The sequence below is a fragment of the Ursus maritimus genome, unplaced genomic scaffold (assembly GCF_017311325.1).
Source record: "Ursus maritimus isolate PB19 unplaced genomic scaffold, ASM1731132v1 scaffold_2, whole genome shotgun sequence".
In the NCBI taxonomy this organism is placed as follows: Eukaryota; Metazoa; Chordata; class Mammalia; order Carnivora; family Ursidae; genus Ursus; species Ursus maritimus.
This window is the reverse complement of record NW_024424452.1, coordinates 79,473,487-79,497,147: the sequence shown is the minus strand read 5'-3', so window position 1 is coordinate 79,497,147 and position 23,661 is coordinate 79,473,487. Positions and strand designations below refer to the sequence as shown.

The window sequence follows — 23,661 nt, the reverse complement described above, 5'->3', positions numbered from 1 at the left end:
AACTTAACATTGTCAGTAAGTGTTCAGACAGACTCTTATTGTCACAGGTTAATAGAAAGTTATTGTATTTGAATTTATATTGCATCTTAATAACATCTGCTCGTATGTTCCTCTAATAAAAGCTTCTGTTCTCATTACTTAATATTTTAAGGGATTATTATGAGATGGGAAAAATAACAGACCAATGCTTTTTTCCCCTTTCTGACATTGCTCTGAAGTTTTGATTGTGCTAATTAATCTGTGTGTAAAATGAAAGCATCGGTCAGTAGCATCCTCATATTTCTAACTATGTAGCTATAGTCTTGCATGTTTGCATTAGTTAGCTCTGTTTACGTTAAAATACTAACAGAAATACAATGGATGGTAGTTCTAACACTTCAGACGAGTACTTAGTTGATGTGATTAACTAGCTTTCCAGGATTGAATCCTTTTTTTAAAGCTCCTTGTTAAATCAAATATGTGTCTTAGTTAGATTAGTAATTACCATAGTTTACTCTTAATGGTTCTTTGGGGCTCTTTGATTTGTCTACTACAAAGTTCTTAATTTGGAATTCATGGAACCTACCCCTCAAGGTTTTTTAGATGTTCTTTGACCCACTAAAAGCATATGAAAAAGTTTGTCATGTCCATGTGGTTATTTTACTAGAGAGTTTATTACTTTTAATAGATTCCTAAAGGGGATCAAAATATTAATGATTAAAAATTAGTGCTATAAACTGTATTCTGGCAGGTTGACTTGATAGGACTATGAATTAAATTGTACTAGCAATACCAGTTACTAAAAATTATAAATGTTAATTTTCTGCTCTTTCAGTTTTACATTAATTCTTATATAACTTGACAGATTTAAAGATTTTTTATTTATTTATTTTTGTGAGAGGGAAGAAAGGAGAGAGAGAAAGAGAGAGGGAGCATGAGTGGGGGGAGGGGCAGAGGGAGAAGCAGACTCCCCGCTGAGCAGGGAGCTGGATGTGGGACTCAGTCCCAGGACCCTGGGATCATGACCTGAGCCGAAGGCAGACACTTAACGACTGAGCCACCCAGGCATCCTAGCCTGGCAGATGTAAAAGAAAAAATCACAGAATTAGTGTACAGAAGCTCTTTATTTTAATCCCTTCACTTTTCCTCTACTTCTTCCAGTCTAGCGTCACATTGTCTATTATTTTAAGAGAGTGAGAAACCTTAACCAAATCACTTTGCCTCTGTTTGCTTTCTAATCTTTTAAGAAAGGAAGCGGCACCAGATTTACTGCCTCACAGGGCTGTCGTAAAGCTCAAATGAGATTTTTGACTGTGAATAAGCATTTTAACCGACATCATGTGACACTCACCCAAAGTACATCTGTCATATGAAGAACAGACTAATTGTATGAAGAATTCTACATTAATTTGTTAATACATGTTTGGAAAAAAATGTCACAGAACTAGAACAAATAATGCTAAAATTTGTATGGAACCACAAAAGACCCTGAATAGCCAAAGCTGTCTTGAGAAGCAAGAACAAAGCTGGAGGTATCACAATCCCAGATTTCAAGATAAAATATAAAAATATAGTAATCAAAACAGTGTGGCACTGGCACAAAAATAGACACATAGATCAATGAAACAGAATAGAGGGCCAAGAAATAAACCCACGATTATATGGCCAATTAATCTATGACGAAGGAGGCAAAAGTATACAGTGAGAAAAAGATGGGCTCTTCAACAAATGGCATTTGGACAGCTGCATGCAAAAGAATGAAACTGACCACTTTCTTATACCATACACAAAAATAAACTTAAAATGGATTAAAGACCTACATGTGAGACCTGAAACCAAAAAACTCCTAGAAGAAGGCATAGGGAATAATTTCTTTGACATCAGCCGTAGAAACATTTTTCTATGTCAAGGGAAACAAAAGCCAACATAAACTATTGGGACTGCATCAAACTAAAAAGTTTTTGCACAGAGAAGGAAACCATCAATAAAATGACAAGGCAACCTACTGAATGGGAGAAGGTATTTGCCAATGATATATCTCATAAGGGGTTAATAGCCAAAATATATAAAGAACTTCTACAATTCAACACCCCGAAAATAAATAATCTGATTTTAAAATAGACAAAGGACCTGAATAGACATTTTTCCAAAGAAAACATACAGATGGTCAATAGACACATGAAGAAATGCTCAGCATCACTCATCATTATGGAAATGCAAATCAAAACCACAATGAGATATCACTTTTCACCTGTCAGAATGGCTAGAACCAAAAAGACAAGAAATAACAAGTGTTTGTGGAGGAAAGGAACCTTTGTGCACTGTTAGTGGGAATGTCAATTGGTGCAGCCACTGTGGAAAACAGTATGGAGGTTTCTCAAAAAATTGAAAATAGAATTACTGTACAATCCAGTAATTCCACTACTGTTTACCCAAAGAAAACAAAAACGCTAATTCAGAAAGTTACGTACATTCCTGTGTTTTTACTGTGGCATTATTTGTAATAGCCAGGATATGGAAGCAACCCAAGTATCCATCAATAGATGAATGAGTAAAAAAGATATAATATATACACATGATGAAATATTACTCGGCCATCAAAAAGGATGAAGTCTCACCTTTTGCAGCAACATGGATGGACCTAGAGGGTATAATGCTAAGTGGAATAAGTCAGAAAGACAAATACTATGATTCCACCCGTGGAATTTAAGAAACAAAACAATCAAAGATCAAAAGAGAAACAGAAAAACAGACTCTTAAATACAGAGAACAAACTGGTAGTTGTCAGAGGTGAAGTGCGTAGGGGGATAGGTGAAATAGATAAAGGGGATTAAGAATATGTATATTGTGATGAGCACTAGATAATGTACAGAATTATTGAATCATATTGTACATTTGAAACTAATATAACACTGTATGTTAACTATACTTCAGTTAAATTTTTTTTAAATCTCATTTTCTATTTTAACAAAAAACACATAAGAAAGAAAAAATAACTCCATAAAAATTGCTAATAATCTGCACATAATCTCACAAGTAAAGAGGAGGAACAGGTCAATAAGTGTATAAAAACCTTTTTCCCATCTAAGAATATATTAAATCTGTTTATTAAAAGAAGTTTCAATTGGGCTTATGTATCTCAGCCAGCTTATTAAAGGTATGTTTTATGGGGTATGCCAAGAGTTATTTATATAACTTTGAATAAATGTAAAACATGTTTTACTTTTTCATGTTTTACTTTTAACATGAACTTTATAGGAAGAATTGTTTAGAGTGAAGTATTCCTAATTTGAAATAAAAAGACTGCATCCATAATGTGTTTACTCTTTCTCACAGTTTGTTGATAATCAGTATGCCTGGTGGTAGGTCCTGAAAGTATTTATAGGGAATATAAAAAAGGAATGTGAAATAGAATTTTCATGTTACATGGGTAAAAAATAACAATAAAGATGTTATCTATTTAATTACAAATTTTCTTATAAGTTTAATTATAATTTTCTATATTTCTGTTTTTATAAATGAAAAATTTATTGTAAATAATTATCTTACTAACTGTTCTGCATTATCACCTGGGCATTTTGATGTATTAATCTTGAAAACAGAAGACTCTTACTTGGGAAACTTAGTGAGTCAGGTGTTAAGAAAATAGAGTAATTATACATTCTGCATGAGTAGTTACACATGTTAATTTTCAATAAGATTCTTTTTGTCATTTTTTTAGTGTGCAAGGTTCAGTTTCCAAAACAGTAGGAAAACATAATTTCATTTTACTGTTTGTTAATTGGGTGTTTTTACCTCATAGTGTAGGCTATATATAAAAATTTAAAAAATCTTTACCCTTTTAAAATTTGGAAGACATGTTTATTATGTAGATTATAAGTTAAGGACCAGCATATATTCTTTTGGTATCTAGTGTTTTCTTCCTCATATATTCTAACATGATTCAAATGTAGTATCTCAGATAATAATAAGATGAATTTTTCTCATTTGTGTAAGTATATCTCATTTCTGACCTGAGACCTCTAGATTTTTCCCATCAAAGATATGTCTTGAATAGATTATTCCACCTGACAAGGAATTCTAGGCAAAGGTTTTGTGTTTGCTTTCTTTTTAAATATTGTGGGTGGCAAATTTAATTGAGTAAATTGATTACAATTTGAATTTGAGGTCCTCGAAGTAAGAGGTTATTAATTTGCCCTGCTAGTTCTTTTTTCCCACTTTATCGCTGTTCAAAATATATATTATATTTTGTGTTGAAGTTTTATCTTGAGCAACAGTCATACTTTGTAAAATAACTGACTCACCAATATAAATTTAAACTCACATTTTTAGGGAAGTAGAACTGATTTATTTTTTCCTCCAGACGTGCATGATTATACATACATGTACACGTTCATAATCTTTTCAAAAACCATACAAATCCATTCATTAAAAGGAGTAGTGTTCACCATTGCCAAAGCACATAATGTCTTACCATATAACTTTATTTCCTCTTCCGTTCTTTCTCTCTTTGAAAGTGTTTTTGAAATATTCTGGAACATCAACACGTTAGTAAAAAGAGTAATAGGTAATTGCTATTCACTCTAGCCTTGTTGTGACTTCCAGAGAAAAATCAACGTCAGCAGCTGTACAGAAGGAAGTTTTAATGGTCATTAGCCTAGCATTTGAAATAAAATGTTAATGAACAAAGGGTATGTAATAACATTTTTTTTAATGCCTTCCCTGTCTATTTACCACCTGTTTCCCCCACTTCTGCAAAAGTACATCCAAAAGGAACATGTACTTAATACTTAAACTGCTCCTTTAATATTTAATTTTCATCCAGGTAACAATATTTTAAAATTTTCCTTGATATTTTCTGTTTGGCCTTTGAGTTATTTGGAATGTATTGTTTAATATTCAAATTTGGTTTCTAGTTTAATTTTGTTGTGGTCTGAGGAATATATGGCTTCTACTTTTGGGGGTTTAAAATTAGTTTCGTGGTTTCAAATATGTTCCGTGTGCATTTGACAAGAATCTTTATTCTGTTTTTGTTAGGTAGACTGTTCTATAAATGTTAATTAATTAGGTCAACTTAGTTGATAGTGTTTTGCAATTTTTGTATAATCTTGCTAATTTTCTGTCTAGTTGTTCTATCAGTTATAGAGAGTGGGAATTTTGAAATCTCCAGGTATAAATTCTTCAGTTTTCTATTCCTCCTTTCAATTCTGTCGGGTTTTGATTTATATAATTTTGTATTGTGTTTCATATATAATTATTATAGCTCTGTGATGTGTATTGACTCTTATCATTATGAAATTTTCCTTTTTGTCTATTGTCATATTTTGGGTCATAAGGTCTATTTTGTCTGATATTAATACAGCCATTCTAGCTTTCTTTTGGTTACAGCTTCTTTGGTAGATCATCTTAGTACGTTTCAGTTTCAGTCTATTTATGTCTGAATGTAAGGTGTAGATGGCATATAGTTGAATGTTCTTTTGTTACTCAGTCTTACAATCTCTACTTTTTGATTGGGTGTTTAAATTATTTACTTTTAATGTAAGTATTGATCTGGTTTGATTTACAGAGAGTCCCAACATCTGTGACATACCTGAATCTAGTTTAATGATTGTCTCCTCGGATTGTTTTTCCCTGAATGCCTTATAATTTTTGGTTAAAAGCCATACATGTTGTATGGGATAGTAGATACTCGAAGAAAATATTTTTTATGCTATGTATGAGCATGCTTTTCATTCAGCCACACTTTCATTGTGGGGGTTCTGTTAATGTAGTCATGATTTAGGTTGTTTTGAAGTTTGTTCTTGCTATGATTACCCTCATTGGACCATATTCTAGTAATACTTTGTGTTTAGAGTCTTGGCTGCTTTGCCAGAGGATTTTTCTCAGTGTGTTCTCTGCTGATTTTTCGGTCTGTCCTTTGCACTGCTTCCCAGAACAAATCTATCCCTTGTAGCAATCCTTGCTATATTCCTTGTTTATGTAGTGGGGTTATTATGAGAGGAGGGATGTTCTTTGAAGTTTTGATTAATCCTCATTCCAAGTCTGGTCCTGTGAACCTAAGTCTTGGGGGTGTGGACTTAACAATCATTTCTGCCCATCTTCCAAATGAAATGCTGGACCTAGCATATGTCCCTGCCCTTCCCCCAGGAGTAAAACATTTTTTTCCTGTTCTTCTCCCTCAACTGCAGTCAGTTTCTACTAGTGCCCTCAGACTGTAAGCCCCTCCACCCCCCACCCCCAGCCCTTTCCTCTACAGACCAATCCTTTTGTTCTTTAGAGGACATAGTAGGTCTGCATCTGCATGGTTTTAGGAAATGGTTGCTGTTCCCTTCCTCCAGCCAGTAGCACATGAGAAGTTTTCTGAAGATTCTCTCCATTCTTCCCTGGTGGGGATCATGGAGGAAAAGTTTGGAAGAGCATGCTACTCTCCCACCCCCAGTGTTTGTAGTTGCAGGGACCTCACACTTCCATGCTAGCCACCTTGTAGCATTTTATTAAACATTAACTTAAAATTCCTACTGGCTTATCCCGCTATTTCTGTTTCAGGTAAGCAGAAATACTCTGGCATTCTCTCTCCTGCAGGTACCAGTTTCTTCTGGTTTTTAGATTGTTCTGCCTGTGACACAGTTCTTTAACAGGTTCAAGAAATGTCATTAATTAGCAGTTGTTCAGCTTTTTTTCTTATCATAGGGGCTTTGCTCTTTCCAGTTTTCTCCATGTCTAAGCTGAACTCTCTGGTTTTTAGTACTTGTATTGCTTCTGCAGATAGAAGGAGTTTTTAACCATGACTTTAAATTATCTTAGACTTACTTCCTGCTACTTAATTTGTGTATTGTCAGCATATTTCAGAACTCTATTAATAGTAATATGTTTTTTTATTCCTTTTTTTTTTTTAAAGATCTATTTATTTATTTATTTGACAGAGAGACAGCCAGTGAGAGAGGGAAGACAGGCAAGGGGAGTGGGAGAGGAAGAAGCAGGCTCCCAGCAGAGGAGCCTGATGTGGGGCTCGATCCCAGGACTCTGGGATCACACCCTGAGCCGAAGGTAGACGCTTAATGACTGAGCCACCCAGGTGCCCCTAGGTTTTTTATTTCTTACATTTTAGGGATAATTATCTTTTGCAAAATATGGTTTATAATGTATGTTCATCTGTAACCCACCCCTTCCCTGCCATACCACATGTAATCATTTAGTTTGTAGTAGCAACGAAATCATCTATTTGAAATTTGTTTGCTAATGAAAGTCTCAAGACCTACTTAGCCAGGGACAAGAATTTTTAAAGTGTGAGGAAAATATTTATAGTATCTAGAAGTTATAATGTAACATCTTAATCCATTAGGATTTTTAATTATTGAATCTCAAATAAGGAAATTTTTTTAAAGTTTGCCAGACTTTTTATATGTAACTGACAGTTGTGAAGACACATTTATGCCAATTTGGTATTCTACTTATGAACCAAGGGGATTTCTATAGAAATTCAGACTATATAGACTATTGCTATGATTTATTACAACATGGAAAATATTGGATTAATTTTTTTTTATTTTATTAAATACAATCCTATTCTTTGGTATTCTTTTTTTAAGATTTTATTTATTTATTTGAGAGAGAGTGAGAGCACAAGCAGGGGGAGGGACAGAGAGAGAGGGACAAGCAGACTCCCCACTGAGCAGGGAACCCAATGCAGGATTCGATCCCAGGACCCTGAGATCATGACCTGAGCCGAAGGCAGACGCTTAACCAACTGAGCCACCCAGGTGCCCCTATTCTTAGGTATTCTCTAAATTTAAAATTGAATCTATTCAAGTACAAAGTTTTGACCATTAAAGAATGGAATCTTAAGAGATGTAAAAACAAGTTTGGTATGTGTCTAAGCACAAATCTGATCTCATTTTCCTTTCACTCTTGAATCCAGCCTCGGTTTGTCCCCTGCTACTCTGCCACTTACCCCTACTAGTTCAGGCCTTCATCATCCCCGGCCATCACCTAGTAGTCGCAGGCTAATTTACCTGTGCTGTTCAGAATGCTCCCTCACGTCCTAATGGTTACAGAATAAATCTAAGCTTCTTTGTGTGACATTTAGCACCCTCCATTTAACACCTGCTTCTTTAGCATGATCACCTACCACGTGCATAGGCACATTGTACACTCCAGCAACACTGAACTGATTGAAGACCCTCAAATACCACATGGTAATTTATTTGTTTGTTTATTTACCCTTGTGCCTTTGACCTTGCTGCTCACTGTGCCCAGATACCCTTTTCTGTACTTCTGTGTGTTACATATTGTAATGTCTTTAGACAGGAAGTCCTGTAAGTACAGTGCTGAGTTTTGTAGCCACAGAAGTAGTAGAGTGTTCATTGGATAGATGACTACCATTAGATTCCTTACATTTTGCCCAGTGTAGAAATGAATTATATCACATTTCTAATGGGGTATCCTTCAAACTTCTCAAATACTTCTGGTGACCAGGAATTCTTGCTTCACAAGGAAGTCCATTATATTTTTCTGTAACTCCCAAGTCTTACAAAGTTGTCCCATAAGAATAGCTCCTACTTCTTCCCATCACCTCATAAACAGTAAATATTTAAAAATGTGTAATGTTTAAGAACTTATAACTCCACATGCAGTAAAAGCATCTGAATTTTCATTGTGTTAACTCACTCTTTACGTCAGTCTTACTTGAATCCTTTCCGGGCATATAGTATCAGTTAAAAATAGAGGTGAAGAGTTCAAACTGCATTCTGTGAAGTTGTGCTGATGTGGTGTATTTTCCTTTGTTATGCTAGTTTAAAATACCAAAATGGGAGCATGAAAGAAAAGAGAATAGGACGTTTACTTCCTAGTACATGTAAACCACACTAGTATAGGTAATAACCTAGTTCTCAGTTTCTCATTTTATTGTATTTATTTTAAATTCTCATAGATTTCCATTTGTGAGGTTAAATTTTCTACTAAATTTTTGTGAGGCACTTTTGTATTTCAAATTCCAATACTGAATATAATATCATTTTTAACTAAATAAACTTACAGATTATGTAAAAGTATTAAAATAAGCTTTACATATGTATAATCATTTTCACTGAACTCAAAAGCCTCATTAGGTTAAAAACTCTTGTTCTGTTCATCTTGGTCTTGTCTTGGCCCTGCATGGGATCAGGAAAATAGGCACTCAGTAATTTTGTGTTTTTAAATTAACAAGTAAATCTTTCCACTTCCCTCTCACCAACCCCTTGACCAACAGCAGAAAAATGTAGACTTTTCCTTTCTCTGAATTCAACATTTATAGACCGTTTCCAGTGTCTATACTAGTGTTTTTTCAAAATACGGTCTTACTGGTGATCTACTTCAGAATTATTAATTTCCTGGGATTTGTATTAAAAATGCAAGTTTCTAAACCTCAGATTTATTAAGTTAAAGTTTCAAAGAAGGTGAGACCCAGGAACCTCTGTGGTGGTGATGGTGTTTCTTTATGGAATGCACAATTCTCTTCTTTCTTTTTATTAAATAGTCTAAAATTACATGGGAGAAACAAAGATCCCATCCCCAACATATCTGGTCTTGATCCCACCTGTGGAAATTTGTAGAGATCCAATAATGTATCCATTGGGGATGGGGGAAAACAAGTGTTTCCAGCAGTGGCCACCACAGACCTGTTCTTCATTTCACAGGAGTAATTAGATGATATTATCTCAGACCCTTCCAAGAGCCGCATTAGGAGTCTCTCTAAGTCCCCGTGGAAATTGTTTACTTTGGAAGGTGTTGTAAAGACCAACTCCAGGGACGACATTGGTTAATAGGCTGTGATTCTTTCTGATCTCCTCAACAGCACAAATAAAAGCTAGAACATTCTTGTAGTGCTTGTAGTAAATCAGGATCTTAAAGCTGGAGTCAAAGATCTGTCACCCAAAAGGTAGCATGTCCTGATGTTTAATCAGCCAAATTTGACCAAACGTTTACTAATTTATTATAAAGGAATACAACTCAGGGAAAGCCAAATGGAAAAGATGCACAGGGAAAAGTCCTGCTGCTGCTGCTGGTGCTGGTGGTGCTGGTGGTGGTGGCAGCGGCAGAGCATAGAGCTTTCACGCCTCTCTGGGCAAGCCATCTTCCTATCACTTGGATGTGTTCACCAACCTGGAAGCTCCAGAGTCTTCATTTTTAACACACTGCTCATGGATTCATAAGTAATAAAGTACTATAAAGTATCCGTTGTTGAGCTTTTTTTTCTTTTTATATTTGCTTTATAAGTATTTGCTGAATTAACAGATTTCATCTAACTAAATTTTCAAAGACTCTAAATGGCCACAAAAAGAAGTGAGGTCTGTTAAAAGATTTTGTCTATCTATCTATCTATCTATCTATCTATCTATCTATTTGAGAGAGAGAGAGAGAGAGCACATGTGCATGTGAATGGGGGGAGCAGAGAGGGAGAAGGAGAGACTCAAGCAGACTCTGTGCTTAGCGCAGAGCCCTACACAGAGCTCTATCTTTCAACACCAAGATCATGCATGACCTGAGCCAAAATCAAGAGTCTGATGCTTGACTGACCGAGTTACCCAGACGCCCCACTGTGAGGTCTGTTTAAATCAGCTATTGAGCTCAAGAATTTATTCTATACAATGAAAGAAATTTATTAATGAAATGCCATTCCTTTGATTTTTGTGTTCAACTTTTGACATATTAACATCCTTATTTTCTTTTGGCTGTATCTTCTTCCAAGTCATTACATTTAAAAATTTCTGTATTGCCTGTCCTTCCTCTCCCACTTACTTAAATCCTCTCATCCTTTCTCAGCTCAGTCCGTACTTTTTTGTTCCTCTGTCCTGGTTCCTGGTTTTTAACAGTTACTGATGCACTTGTAGAATGCATTTTACCAGCTGCCATTCAAGGGTACTTTTCTCTAATTGTACTTCATTTAGTGTTGCCCCTGTTACATTCCTTGCTTTTACTTTGAGAGCAAAAAAATACCACCACCAATAGCTGCCGATCTACTAAGTTTTCTAGGCAAGAGTTAAGATAAAATTTAAGTGTACTTAACCTAGGGAGCCTACTTTATGTTTGTAATCAATTTTATAAGATCATGAATATGGTGACTATGATATACTAGGACAGTCATACTTCAGAGAGCTACCTTTTCTTTTTTAAGATTTTATTTATTTATTTATTTATTTATTTATTTATTTATTTATTTATTTATTTGAGAAAGAGCATGAGCTGGGGAGGGAAAGGGAGAAGCAGGACTCCCCACTGAGCAAAGAGCGCGACATGGGGCTTGACCCCAGGACCTGAGCCGAAGGCAGACGCTTAGCCAACTGTGCCACCCAGGTGCCCCCCAGCTGCCTTTTAATTGTAAATAAATTTAGGTTGACGCGTCTGGGTGGTGCATCTGGTTAAGCATCCGACTTTTGGTTTTGGCTTATGTCATGATCTCAGGGTCATGAGATTGAGCCAGGCATCAGGCTCCACGATCAGCGTGGAGTCTGCTTATGTTTCTTTCTCCCTTTCCCTCTACCCCTTGCTGCTCTCTCTTTCTAAAAGAAATAAATCTTAAAAAAAAAAAAAATTTAGGTTATAGTATTTTATTGAGAATAATTGCCACATATTTGTTTGGTGCCTATTATATGCCGGTTCTTTTTTTGGTTAGATACTTTACTGTTTCCTTTGAGTCTTCATAAAAATTCCATGAAGTACCTAAAATTATGTGCTTTATAGTTGAAGAAATTGAGTTTCCAAGAAGGTGAAGCCAGTACTATGACAGAACGAAAATACAGTCCAGGTTCACATGTCTTAAATTCATTGCTGTTTCTTCTGTATTACATGGTATCCTTAAAGTAGTACAGAACTCTTGAAACAGTTTTGCCAGAGTATTCTGGAGGAATTGTGCAAGTAGTGCCCTTAGAAATGCACAGTTCCATGGTTGGAGGCCCTCCGCAGTATTGATTGGTAGTATGGAGTAATTGTTTTCTGTCAGATATCTGATTGCAAGCACATTATTCTCAAGCTTTATTCAGGAGAGCATTCAGGGTCCGGAGGTGTTGATATGTGAGGGAAGTTGTGGGTGTCTAGAGATAATATTTGAGTTGTTATGTGGCAAGGAAAATTAACTTGATTTGGGCTGGGTAATGAGAAGGGAGAAGAGTTTGGAAAGCATTGGTAATGAAGGAAAGGTGGTGGCTGTATGTGATTTTTTGTGTTTGTATCTCAGTCCTCCTTCCCTTGTACATGTTCTTGACAACCTTCATTCCCAGAGTAAAGATGACTTTAACTTTATATGCTGCGTGTTTTTTTTTAATGGTTCTTTTTCTATTATCTGTCTGAATCCTGTTTTTTTCCCCTATAGTTTATTTGAATGCATTAAAGTGTATTTAAATGAGAATCCGATGCAGTTGGGAAGTTGGTATGGAAAAGACTGGATAACTGAAGGCTTCTTAATAGTGAAGCACACCAAAAATGGAACCTGCAGGAACCAACCGTGTGGACAAATGGAAAAATGCCTTTTGTCTACAAATTGCAGTGATCCTACATAAACATGGAGGTCTCTGTCTGGCTTAGGACAGTTGGCTAAGTCTGATCGTTCCCCTCCATACAACCTTATAACCAGCATTCCAAGTACTGCTTTCTGCGCTATTTTGTTTTACTGTCTTGGCCAGTAAGTGTACTGGATTTTTAATAGACAACCAAGTGAGGTTACTTCTGCATCCATCTTAATTGGGTTATAGATATTTTATGGTTTTAAAAATAGGTATTGTTTGTTTGATTAAGGAACCTACAGCCAGGGCGTGGACTGAATATAGGAATACTATTTTTCTGAGAGGCCATTGGCTTAACTAATCAGGGTTATCAGTAGAGGTCAATCAATATTTTAGCTATGAAGAAGCTAATCAGAGGTAGCTTCCATGACGTTTTTCTCATTAGGAATTGATTTGTCATTAAGAAAGTGATTTTTTCCAAATAGTTTATGTTTTTAAGTCTATAACAAATTTTAGGAATGACCATCACCAGGGAAAAGCTAGCTACTAAGTATTAACTTCTTCGCACTAAATTTGACATCTTAGTTTTTTCAGTGTGTGTGTTCTCAGCAGGGGACAGTGGTTGGGTAGTGGGGGAGGGGGCTGCAGTAGCATTGCTAATGCATGGTACCAAGGTGTGCTGTGAGCAAACCACAGCTGGGTTTATTTATAACTAATTGTGTGGGGATCTGTCCTTGTTTGTGGTTCTGAAATCCCCATATAGTTCTTTCTCTGAGCAATTACTGTATCAGACAATTATTGAATAAGTAGCCTTATTTTTCTAAACTTTTTAGAAGTCATTGGTGTACTCTTCATTTTGATGAACAGTTTTGAGATTTTATATTTAAAGATTTTATTTATTTATTTGAGAGACAGAGCAGAAGCAGGTGGAAGGGCAGAGGGAGAGGGATATGCAGACTCCCTTCTGGACAGGGGGCCCCCGGACAGGGGGCTCCATCCCGAGACCCTGGGATCATGACCTGAGCCAAAGGCAGATGCTTAATCGACTGAGCCACCCAGGTGTCCCTCACTTGTATTATTTGTGCTCTGCTTCTTTACACAAGAAATTAAAGTCTAGATTGAAGACCCTTCATTAAAATGACCTCTGACTAAAAATCATGAACATAAATATTATTGAGGTCTAATTCAAAGGGGAAAAGAATGACTTATGACTGAATATTTCTCAAGGTATGTTTACAAAAATATTTGAGAGGTGTCCTCACCACTTTTTCATTTTCTAGGATTTCCAAGGCCAGGAAAGGTAGTACTTAACCTTGTGTGCTTAAAGCCTTTGCAATATGTTCATCATTTTGAATCTGCTTGCTACCATTTCTTCCATTTCATCTTCCATGTAGCTACATATGTTCCCTCACCCTTTCGCTGCCAGATCATATATGCCCAAAACAGCCCAAACTTTCTCCTCCGGTAAATCTAGTAGGTGACAGCTGGTTTCTACTCAGATCGGATATATGAATATAGGAATCAAGTGATACTCCTATATAACAAATCAAAGCTGACATAGTAATTAGAGATGGATTTATTCAAATGTGAAGGCAAGTAAGTATTTTGTACATTGCACCAGTACCATCAGTTATACGTCCTTCTTTGCTAATTGAGGTTTTGTGGAAGCTCAGAGTTTGATCCTCAGAATATGAGTTTTAAATCCCATTATAAGATGAAATATTTGTGTCTTTCCTGTTATACTTAAAGACTAGATGGAATTATAACCACTTTTATGGCCAAGGATATACTAAAATCAGGGACAATCAGATATTTAATGATATAGCTATATTAGTTTTTTTTCTGATAAGTTCGTGCCTCTTTCTGTTGGTAAATAGTTTTAATATCCACTCCTGAAAACAGTTTTTTGTGTTATATATGGTCTGAATGTGAACACAGTTCCTTTTTTTTTTTTTTTTAAGGTTTTTATTTATTTGACAGAGAGCTGGAGAGCACAAGCAGGGGGAATGGCAGAGGGAGAGGGAGAAGCAGGCTCCCCACTGAGCAGGGAGCCCGATGCAGGGCTCGATCCCAGGATCCTGGGATCGTGACCTGAGCCAAAGGCAGTTGCTTAACCAACTGAGCCACCCCGGCGCCCCTGAACACAGTTCCTTTGAATACCAAATATAAAAGGTCTTGACAGAAAAAAAAATTAGTTTGAGACAGGGAGGAAAGGTGACAATCTGATGATTCTGGGGGAGGTAGATTTTTGGTGGAGGTGGATCTCCTTCCAGTTCCCTTCCTGTGTGTGTGTTTCTCTCTACCCACATTACATTTCTAAATTGGCTCTTAGACGTGATTCTTGGACTACTTTGAAGTCTTAAGTTGTTGATATACTGTTAGCCTTTCAAAATGGTAAAACATCTTAGAAGAAGTCCTACAAAGAAATTGTAGATCAATTTGTATATATGTATATGGTCATTTTCCCAAAGAGGAACAGTTTATAACCAAATCATTTTTAATGAATGTGAATTTTCATGTAGAGACAGATCCAGTGGTAAAATTTAGTGGGCTCGTATTTTGTGTTTATAGTCATGATCACGTTAGGCTCTTTTATCTTTAGATAAAATTTATTTCAAATGCATTTATGTCTTCTGTTTGATTTGTACTATCCTTTCTTAAATCTAGTCATAGGTATAGGAAATATCCAGCACCTAGAGCATCATCAGTTTGCCATTAAAAGAATCTGGTCCACTTTGTCTTAGAGTGATTATAAAAATATCTTCAATATGGGATGTTTCCACTATTCATTCAGAAAAATCTTATTTAAAGGCTTAAAAATGTTGACTATGAAAATATGATAAGCCACCAAATCTAGAAGTCCTTTTTATTAGCAAAGTAATTCATTTCCTCTTATTAGATAAGTTAGTTATAAGAACAGGTGTTTGAACCAATTTAAAAAAATGAAGTATGATGTAATGAAGATAATATATTTTATTAAAATAATTACCCATTTTATTAATTGTAGGTTATGACTGTATCATTCTATTCATAATAATCTTTATGCTTAGATAGGTATCCCTTGTCATCTTAAGCAAGGATACCAGTAGGGAGGAAAGAGAGCATTTGGATTTGACTGGATGATCTTGAAAATATTTCCTTGTGATGAAGAAACACCAGATCTCCCAGATCTTGAATTGGGATTGTCAGGGAAGAGTAGAATACTGGCAAGGCCTTATATCCTGACTATAGAACACTCTCTTCCATCCTACTTCTGTGGCCAAGCCCTGTTCTCCAGTGATATCACTTAAAATCATATTTCTAGGGAGATCCATAAAAGACCAGATTCTACACAAGAAAGGACTCTAGTCTAGATGGTTTGAAGAAAATAAAAGAGTGAAGAAACTGGATAACTGAACAGTATCACTTAAAGAGCATTGATAGAAGAAAAACTGTTAAAAATCTCTGCATATTGTATTTGCATCTCAACTCAAGGGAAAGGAAGAGGACGTTCATAAAGCAACTGTCGATCACGCACGAACAGAAAAACTGAAAGGGCAAATTCCGTTTAATGTGTTCCGTGGCTACAGGATCCTGAGTCAAAATCAGATTTGGCCGTATACAGAGTCCATGAACTCACATATGAAGGGAAAAGCCATTCTAATTTTCCAGATGTATTTTGAATATAAATATCACTACCCTTCCATCCCAACCCAAAGTGAAAAAAATGAGGCAAAAGTCCCAATTTGATGTTTATAATCTTGGTATGAAAAGAGCCTAAAGTATATGTCGTCTTTTATATGAAGTGACCTGCAGTCATCACTCCAAATTAGCACTCTTTTCTGGCAGTGAGAAGACAGAGGTAAAGGAAATCCTGGACAGAAGACCATAAACCAGCATCTTTTTAGCTGGTTTAGTACATAATGCCAACCAGGCATTATATACTAAGTGCTATCTTAATTCCAAGTCATCACCATAAATCTAAGGTATATACTTTTGACCTCTGTTTACAAGTGAAATTAAGGCGCAGAGAAGTTAACTGATTTACTCAAGATAACACAACTAAATAAGGAGTAGTAGAATTAGAATTTGAATCCAGCTCTACCTGGCTCCAAAACCCCACACTCTTTTAGCTACACCTCCTTCAGGGTGGAGAACAGTATGAACAAAGATGTAGATGAGAGAAACTACAATAGATGTTTAAGAAACTTCTAATAGAGTAGTCTAAATAAGGTGGGGTAGAAACTATTGGGAAATGAGAGCGGTTCCAGATTATATAATCTCGAATGCCATACTGAAAAAGGAAGTGTAGGTTTTCTTATGTAGGCATTAGTAAGTTTCCAGAGTCCACTGTCCAGGGAGATGAAATTATCACATGAGAATATTTTCACAGCAGTGTGTAGAGTGAATTATACTGAGAAAAGATTAGAAGTAGTATCGTTAGGTAGGTTATTAAATAATCAGTACTTTTTTTCTGTATTCAGTTTCCTTTAAAAAATGTTAAGGTTAGCCTCACATATTACAAACATGTTTATTTAGAAACGTATATTGGGGCGCAGTCAGTTAAGCATCTGATTCTTGGTTTTGGCTCGGGTCATGATCTCAGGGTCATGAAATTGAGCCCCATGTTGGGCTCTGTGCTTAGCAGAGTCTACTTGAGATTCTCCATCTCCGTGTGCCTCCCACCCCCCTACCGCTTACGCTCGCTCTCTCAAAAAAAATCATCATCATCATCATAATGAAAGTGTTTCAGTATGTTCGCTTAAGAAAAACAATTTTAGGGGTGCTTGCCTGGCTCAGTCAGTAGAGCGTGTAACTCTTGTTCTCAGGGTTGTGGGTTCAAGCCCCACATTGGGCTTGGAGCCTACTTAAAAAAAATCCCCAACTTTTGAAATATGTTCAAGGATGCAGGTATTGTCTCCTACCTACTGGCATACAACCTTCTGTTTTGTTTTTTGCTTTTTGTAAGAATTGCACTTCCTTAACTTAATAGATGTGGATTTAAGATTTTTATTAAGGGATATGATTAAAGACAATGACTCTAGGTGCCTTGGGGCGTGTGGGAGGGGAGTGAGACATCACTGAGGGAATAGAACACCATTAGAAAAAATGTAATTCTGTCTTTTCCTTGCCATTGACTCTTGTTATCCGTAAATAAAATCCTAACTCTGGTATGAGAAAATAGTTTACATGTTTACCCCAACCTGTTCTTCTCATCTAATCAACTAATATACAAACTGACTCATAATTTGTCATCACCCCAAAACACCATTTTCCCCCCAAACTCATGGCATTGGCACAACCATGTCACTTTGTCTAAAATATCTTCTGTCTTTTCTCTTGAGAAATTTCAGCTGTTACTTTTTCATGTTCCCTTTGTGGTCTTATGTATGAAGCCTTTCTTATCCCTCCCACATAGAGGATCACTTCCTTCTTGCTTCCTCAGTTGCCTCTGTGAACTCTATATTTCTTATAATAATATAGTAGTTTTCTCTTTCAAAGTCCATTTCCCCTCCTACTCTATAATCTCAAGATCAGGCATCATATCTTACTCACCTCCAGAACTCCAGTACATAGCAGAATACCTGGTATATAATATCTACCCTAATGGTAAATGGATGGATAATGATAGATGAATAAAATGGCATGAAATTAATAAGCTTTATACAGAAGCCACTATCATGATATGAAAGCACTGTGATAATAGACATATATTCTTTCTGTGGAAGCAATTTGTAGAGAGTTACCTTTATCACCTTGGAGATTAGGGAAAGCTTTTTTCAGAAGCTTCTGTAAAAGCCAAGTCCTAAAGACTGAGTTAGCTCTGGGAACTTGTGCAAAGGCCCTTAATGCTACAGACTTGAACTTCAGGTAGAGTTGCTTTTGAGGTCACCAGGTCATCTAATGCCAAATCCAAAAACCCATTATTACTAAACAATCCTTTCATTTTCTCATGATTTTTGACAGTTTGACTATCTTCTTTTTCTTAAACTCTTACCTGGAACTAGAAGCAGCTTTCCCTTGGGGTGCCTGGGTGGCTCAGTCCACTAAGTGTCTGACTTTCTGATTTTGGCTCAGGTCATGATCTCAGGGTTGTGAGATTAAGACCCACATCAGGCTCTGCTCTGGGTGCGGAACGTGCTTAAGATTCTTTCTCTGTCCTTCCTCTGCCCACCCCTCACTCTCTCTCCAAAACACAAAAACAAAAACGAAAACAAAACACAACTTTCCCCTAAAAATGCTCACTTATAAGATGCATATTCTATGCCAGATATTTATATGTGTCTTGTTTAATAACAACTCTATTAGTCCGCTTCCCTTCCCTTCATTAGTTCTATTAGCTCAGTTTTATTTTACAGTTGAGAAAACTGAGATTTAGAGAGGTTATGTAACTTGTCCATGATAACATAGTTTGGAAGTGTTAGACCATTGAACTTAAGTGTTTGTGACCCCATTGACTGTTTATTCCACTTTGCCGCTCTGTCTATCTATATAGCATGTTTTTGTCCACATGTTTTGTTAATTTAATTTTCAGAATATGGATTGTCTTATATAGTCAGGTCCATTTCATCCTAAGGGCCTATTAATAATATGTCCAGAAATAGAGAAGGGACCTCTGTGGAGTTGCCTTTTCTGTAAGAGAAACCTAGAGGCTTCTCTTAGGTGATCAAAGGGCTTAGAACTGAATATAAAATATGGCTTGTTACCAACAAGGATGAGATCCCAAGTTGGAAGTAGGGTTGTTTGTTACCTGAAACTCAAACAAGGTAGGGAGAGAGTAGAATCACCAGATAGAAAACTTAAGATTCTTTTACATCCTGAGAAAGCCCCAAAGGTGTGCTTGATATAATACAGTTGAAGTTCACAGGAGCGATGCTAAGCCTATCTGGAAAGATTTCACTTATGATCATGGTAGTTACTTCAGGGATTCAGAAAAAGGGAGTGAGAGGTACTTTTTCCCTAGTCTTTGTACTGTTTGAATTTTTACCACATATGTATATTACCAGTTCAAGTAAACCAATAAATATTAAAGAGAGAGAAAGAAAGGTGTCACAATGATCCCTGAGGAATGGTATGTTATTGTCCCCTTTTTTAAAACCCAGCAGCTTATTAACTCTCTTGCTAACTTTAATTATCCATTTCTACATTCTTGGAATATTTTATGTGCAAAATAATATGATCCACAAATAATGAAAGTTTAATTTCTACTTTCCCAATTTTATACCTAATTTTTATTCGTTTTGCTTTATGTTGACGGCCAGGATCTCTAGTATAATGTTGAATGGACGTGATGGCGCCCGGCATCTTCATCTTGTTACTCACAAAAGGGAAAACTTTTGAATATGTCATGATTATGTATACTTTCTGCTGTTAAGATTTTTGTAGAAACCTTGCAAAGAAGTTTCTTTCAGTTTTCAGCTTGCACAGAGTTCTCATCATAAATGAAGCTGGAGTATATTGCTTTCTTTTGTACCTATTGAAGATGATGTAATAATCTTTAAATATTGATGTGATAATTTTTTTTCTAACGTTAAATCGATCTTACCTCATTGGAATAAGCCCAACTTGGTCAAGATGTATTATTCATATATATTGTTAAAATTGACCTGCTGCTGTTTCATTTGGGATTTTTTCATCTATTTTCATGAATAACATTGGCCTGTAATCTTCCTTTCTTGCATTGTTCTTGTCACATTTTGATTTCATAATTATATTAAGTTTCATGAAACAAATGAAGGAGTCTTCTGTGGACAAATACATGTGATATTAGAAGTACTCTGTTCTTGAATGTTTGACTGAGCTTGTAGATAAAGCTGTGTAAGCCTGAGATAGAAAAAAATTTTTGACAGTTGACTCATTTTTATTTTTATGCCTGTTAGATGATTCATGTTTTCTTTGTCTTCTTGTTCAGTTTTGGTCATTTTTTTGTGAGAATTTTTCTACTTGGTTTAAATATTCAAATTTGTTAACAGAAAATTTTTTATCTCCATTTTTTCCTACAAAATTACTTATTCTGAGAGGAGAAATCAGTTTTAACATTTGAGAAAAAATAAATAAGAAAAGGGCTATAATCTGATTTTTGTTTAATAGTTGTCTTTCTTCTAGTTAAAACATGTTTATCATCATGAGTACCAAGGCTTACACATAAAACCATTCTTGTTTAATGGGAGTCCATGAAGATGGTGTGTCTGTCCATTTATTTAGGTGTTCTTTGATATCTTTCAACATTGTTTTTTATTTTCAGTGTGTAGGTCTTGCACATATTTTAGGCTTGTCTCTAAGTAGTTCATGTTTTTGATGCCATTATAAATGGTATCTTTTTAAAATCCATTTGCTAATTATTCATTTCTAATTTATAGAAATATATTGATTTTGATACAGTGACATCATATCTGACAACCCTGCTAGATCAGTTTATTAGTTTTAGCAGCTCTTTTAAGATTTAAGCTTTTCTACATAGGCAATCATGTTATTTACAAATAAAGACAATTTTACTTCTTCATTTCTCATCTGTGTGCTTTTTCTTTCTTTTTCTTGACTATTATTGCACTGAGTAGGACCTCTGGTACAGTGTTAAATAGAAGTGGTAAAAGCAAACATCCTTCCCTTGCTTCCAGTCTGAAAGAGAACGAGTTCAGTATTTCACCAGTAAGTGTGATGTTAGCTAAAAGTTTTTCATAGGAATTCCTTATCACCTTGAGGGAATTCCTTTGTTCTTCATTTGCTAGGAGTTTTTATTATGAATAGGTATTAAATTCTGTCATGAATTTTCTGTGTCAGTTATGATTATGTGATTTTCCAGTTCTGTTGAAAATGGTGAATTACATTCATTGACTTTTTTCCCCAAATGTTAAGCCAACTAGAATATCTGGATAAATCCCAGTTGGACATGATGCGTTATTCTTTTTGTCTGTGGCAAAATTCTGTTTATTTTCTTAAGGGTTTATATTTGTTTGTGAAGGCAGTTGGTCTGCATTTTTTTTTATAATGTCTTTCTGTGACTTTGACTTATAAACTGAGTTTGGAAGTGTTCCTTTCTCCTCTTATTCTCACTTTATCTTTCTTCTGTCGTATCTGGGAATTTGCATCTTTCATAGAATTTATACATATCGTTGCCTGGCATAGAGTGGTTTATATTTATTCTCTATCTTTTTTAATAACTGTAGGATTATAGTGATAATCGCCTCATTCATTTTGTTATTGTTAACTTATATTTATCTTTTTTTAGAGATTTATCAATTTGTTTTAAGCACTAGCTTTTGTTTTTAATAATTTCTACCTTATTTTATTGATTTCTGCTTTTTATTATCATGTTTATATTTATGTTATGTCTAATTTGCTTTTTTCTATCTTCTTCAGCTGTACTTTATTACATTATTGATGTTAAACCTTTCTGCTTATTACAGGCATTTAGAGAAAGAATTTTCTAAGTGCCATTGTGTCTATGTTATACAAATTTTGTTATGTTTTGTTGGTTTTTGTTTTAAAGATTTATTTATTTATTTGTCAGAGAGAAAGAGCAAGGGCACACAAGCAGGGGGAGCAGCAGGCAGAGGGAAAAGCAGACTTCCCACTGAGCAGGGAGTCCCATGTGGGACTTGATCCGGGACCCTGAGATCATGAACCAAGCCGAAGGCAGGCACTTAACCGACTCGAGCCACCCAGGCGTCCCAATGTGTTGTGTTTTCAGTATCTCTTAGTTCAGTATAGTTTTTCATTTCCTTGTGAGTTCTTATTTGAGCCCTGGGTTTAAAATTTCCAAATATTTAGGGATATTTTTCAGGTGTCCTTTTGTTACTGTTTTCGAGTTTGGTTCTGTTTGGTCAGAGAACATGCTTGCATAATTTTAGTCTTTTAAGTTTATTGAGATTTGTTTAATGGCCTGGCACATTATCTGTTCTGGTGAATGGTTCACATGCACTTGAAAATAATGTATACTTTTTGCCATTTAAGTGAGATTTATGTAAATATTAATTTGCTCAATTTGTTTTTGGTAATATTGTTCAGGTCTTTTATATCTTTCATTTTATGTCTGCTAATTCTTTGCATTATTAACAGAAAAGTATCGAAGTCTCCAAACATAAATCTATTCCATTCAGTTCCATCAGTTTTGCTTTGTGTATTTTGAAGCTCAGTTTTAGATATAAATACATTTAGGATTTTTTAAAAATTAAATTGACCCTTATTTAATTATAAAATGTCCCTTTTTATCCCTGGTCATATTCCTTGTCCTGAAGTCCGCTTTTTCTGAAGAGTCATTCCAGCTTTTTTTTTTTTTTTTTTTAAGATTTATATACTTATTTGAAAAGAGAGAGAGAGAGAGAACAAGCACACACAGAGGGGAGGGACAGATGCAGAGGGAGAGTTTTTTTAAAGCAGACTCTGGACTGAGCACAGAGCCCAACACAGGGCTTGATCTCACAACCCTAAGATTAGGACCTGAGCAGAAACCAAGAGTTGGATGTGTAATCGACTGCACCACCCAGATGCCCTGAGCCATTCCAGCTTTCTTATGATTAATATTTGCATAGTACATTTTCCCCTCCTTTTATTTTGTACCTTTGTTTTTTAAAATAAAAAGATTTTTTAAATCAGTTATAAAAAGAAAAAAGTTTTAATGTTTGGGTTTTTTTTTTTTTTTAAGATTTTTATTTATTAGAGAGCACACAGGTGGGGGAAGGGGCAGAGGGAGAAGGAAAGGCAGACTCCCCAAGGAGCTCTTTCCCAGGACCCTGAGATCATGACCTGAGCCGAAGGCAGATGCTTAACTGAGCCACCCAGGCGCCCCAAAGTTTGTTTTGATAGAAAGTTGTTTTTGGAGGTAAACTTGATTTTTTTGACATCGTTTTTAAATTTTATTAGGGTGACTCTAGAGTAGCAGTCAGCGAACTTTTTCTTGAAGAACCACATTGCAGATATTTTAGGCTTTGCAGGCCCTACGGTCTCTGTTGCAGTTCCTCAGTTCTGCTACGCTAGTGCAGGAGCAGCCGTAGATGGTCTACGTATAATCAATTATCAGAGCTCTGTTCCATTAAGACTGAGATACAGAATATAGGCATTAGGCTAGATTTGGCCTGTAAGCGATAGTTTGCTGATCCCTGGTCTAGAGAAACATTTACTTTAAGGCTAATTTAGCCTTACTAACAAAGCATGACCCTTTGGGGGCTCTTGCTGAATGCCCTAACTGTTCAGTGAGGTTTCTTCACTGTGGCTGCTCAAAGCTCAG

General features: G+C 35.7%; 1 protein-coding gene and 1 non-coding gene across 6 annotated transcripts in view; both read left to right on the top strand.

The window, feature by feature from the left end:
- COP1 (COP1 E3 ubiquitin ligase) overlaps positions 1-23,661 on the top strand; it is a 238,821-nt gene that overhangs the window by 206,308 nt on the left and 8,852 nt on the right. The window lies entirely within an intron of this gene.
- LOC121104097 lies at positions 12,435-12,575 on the top strand. Its single transcript, XR_005836475.1, has one exon.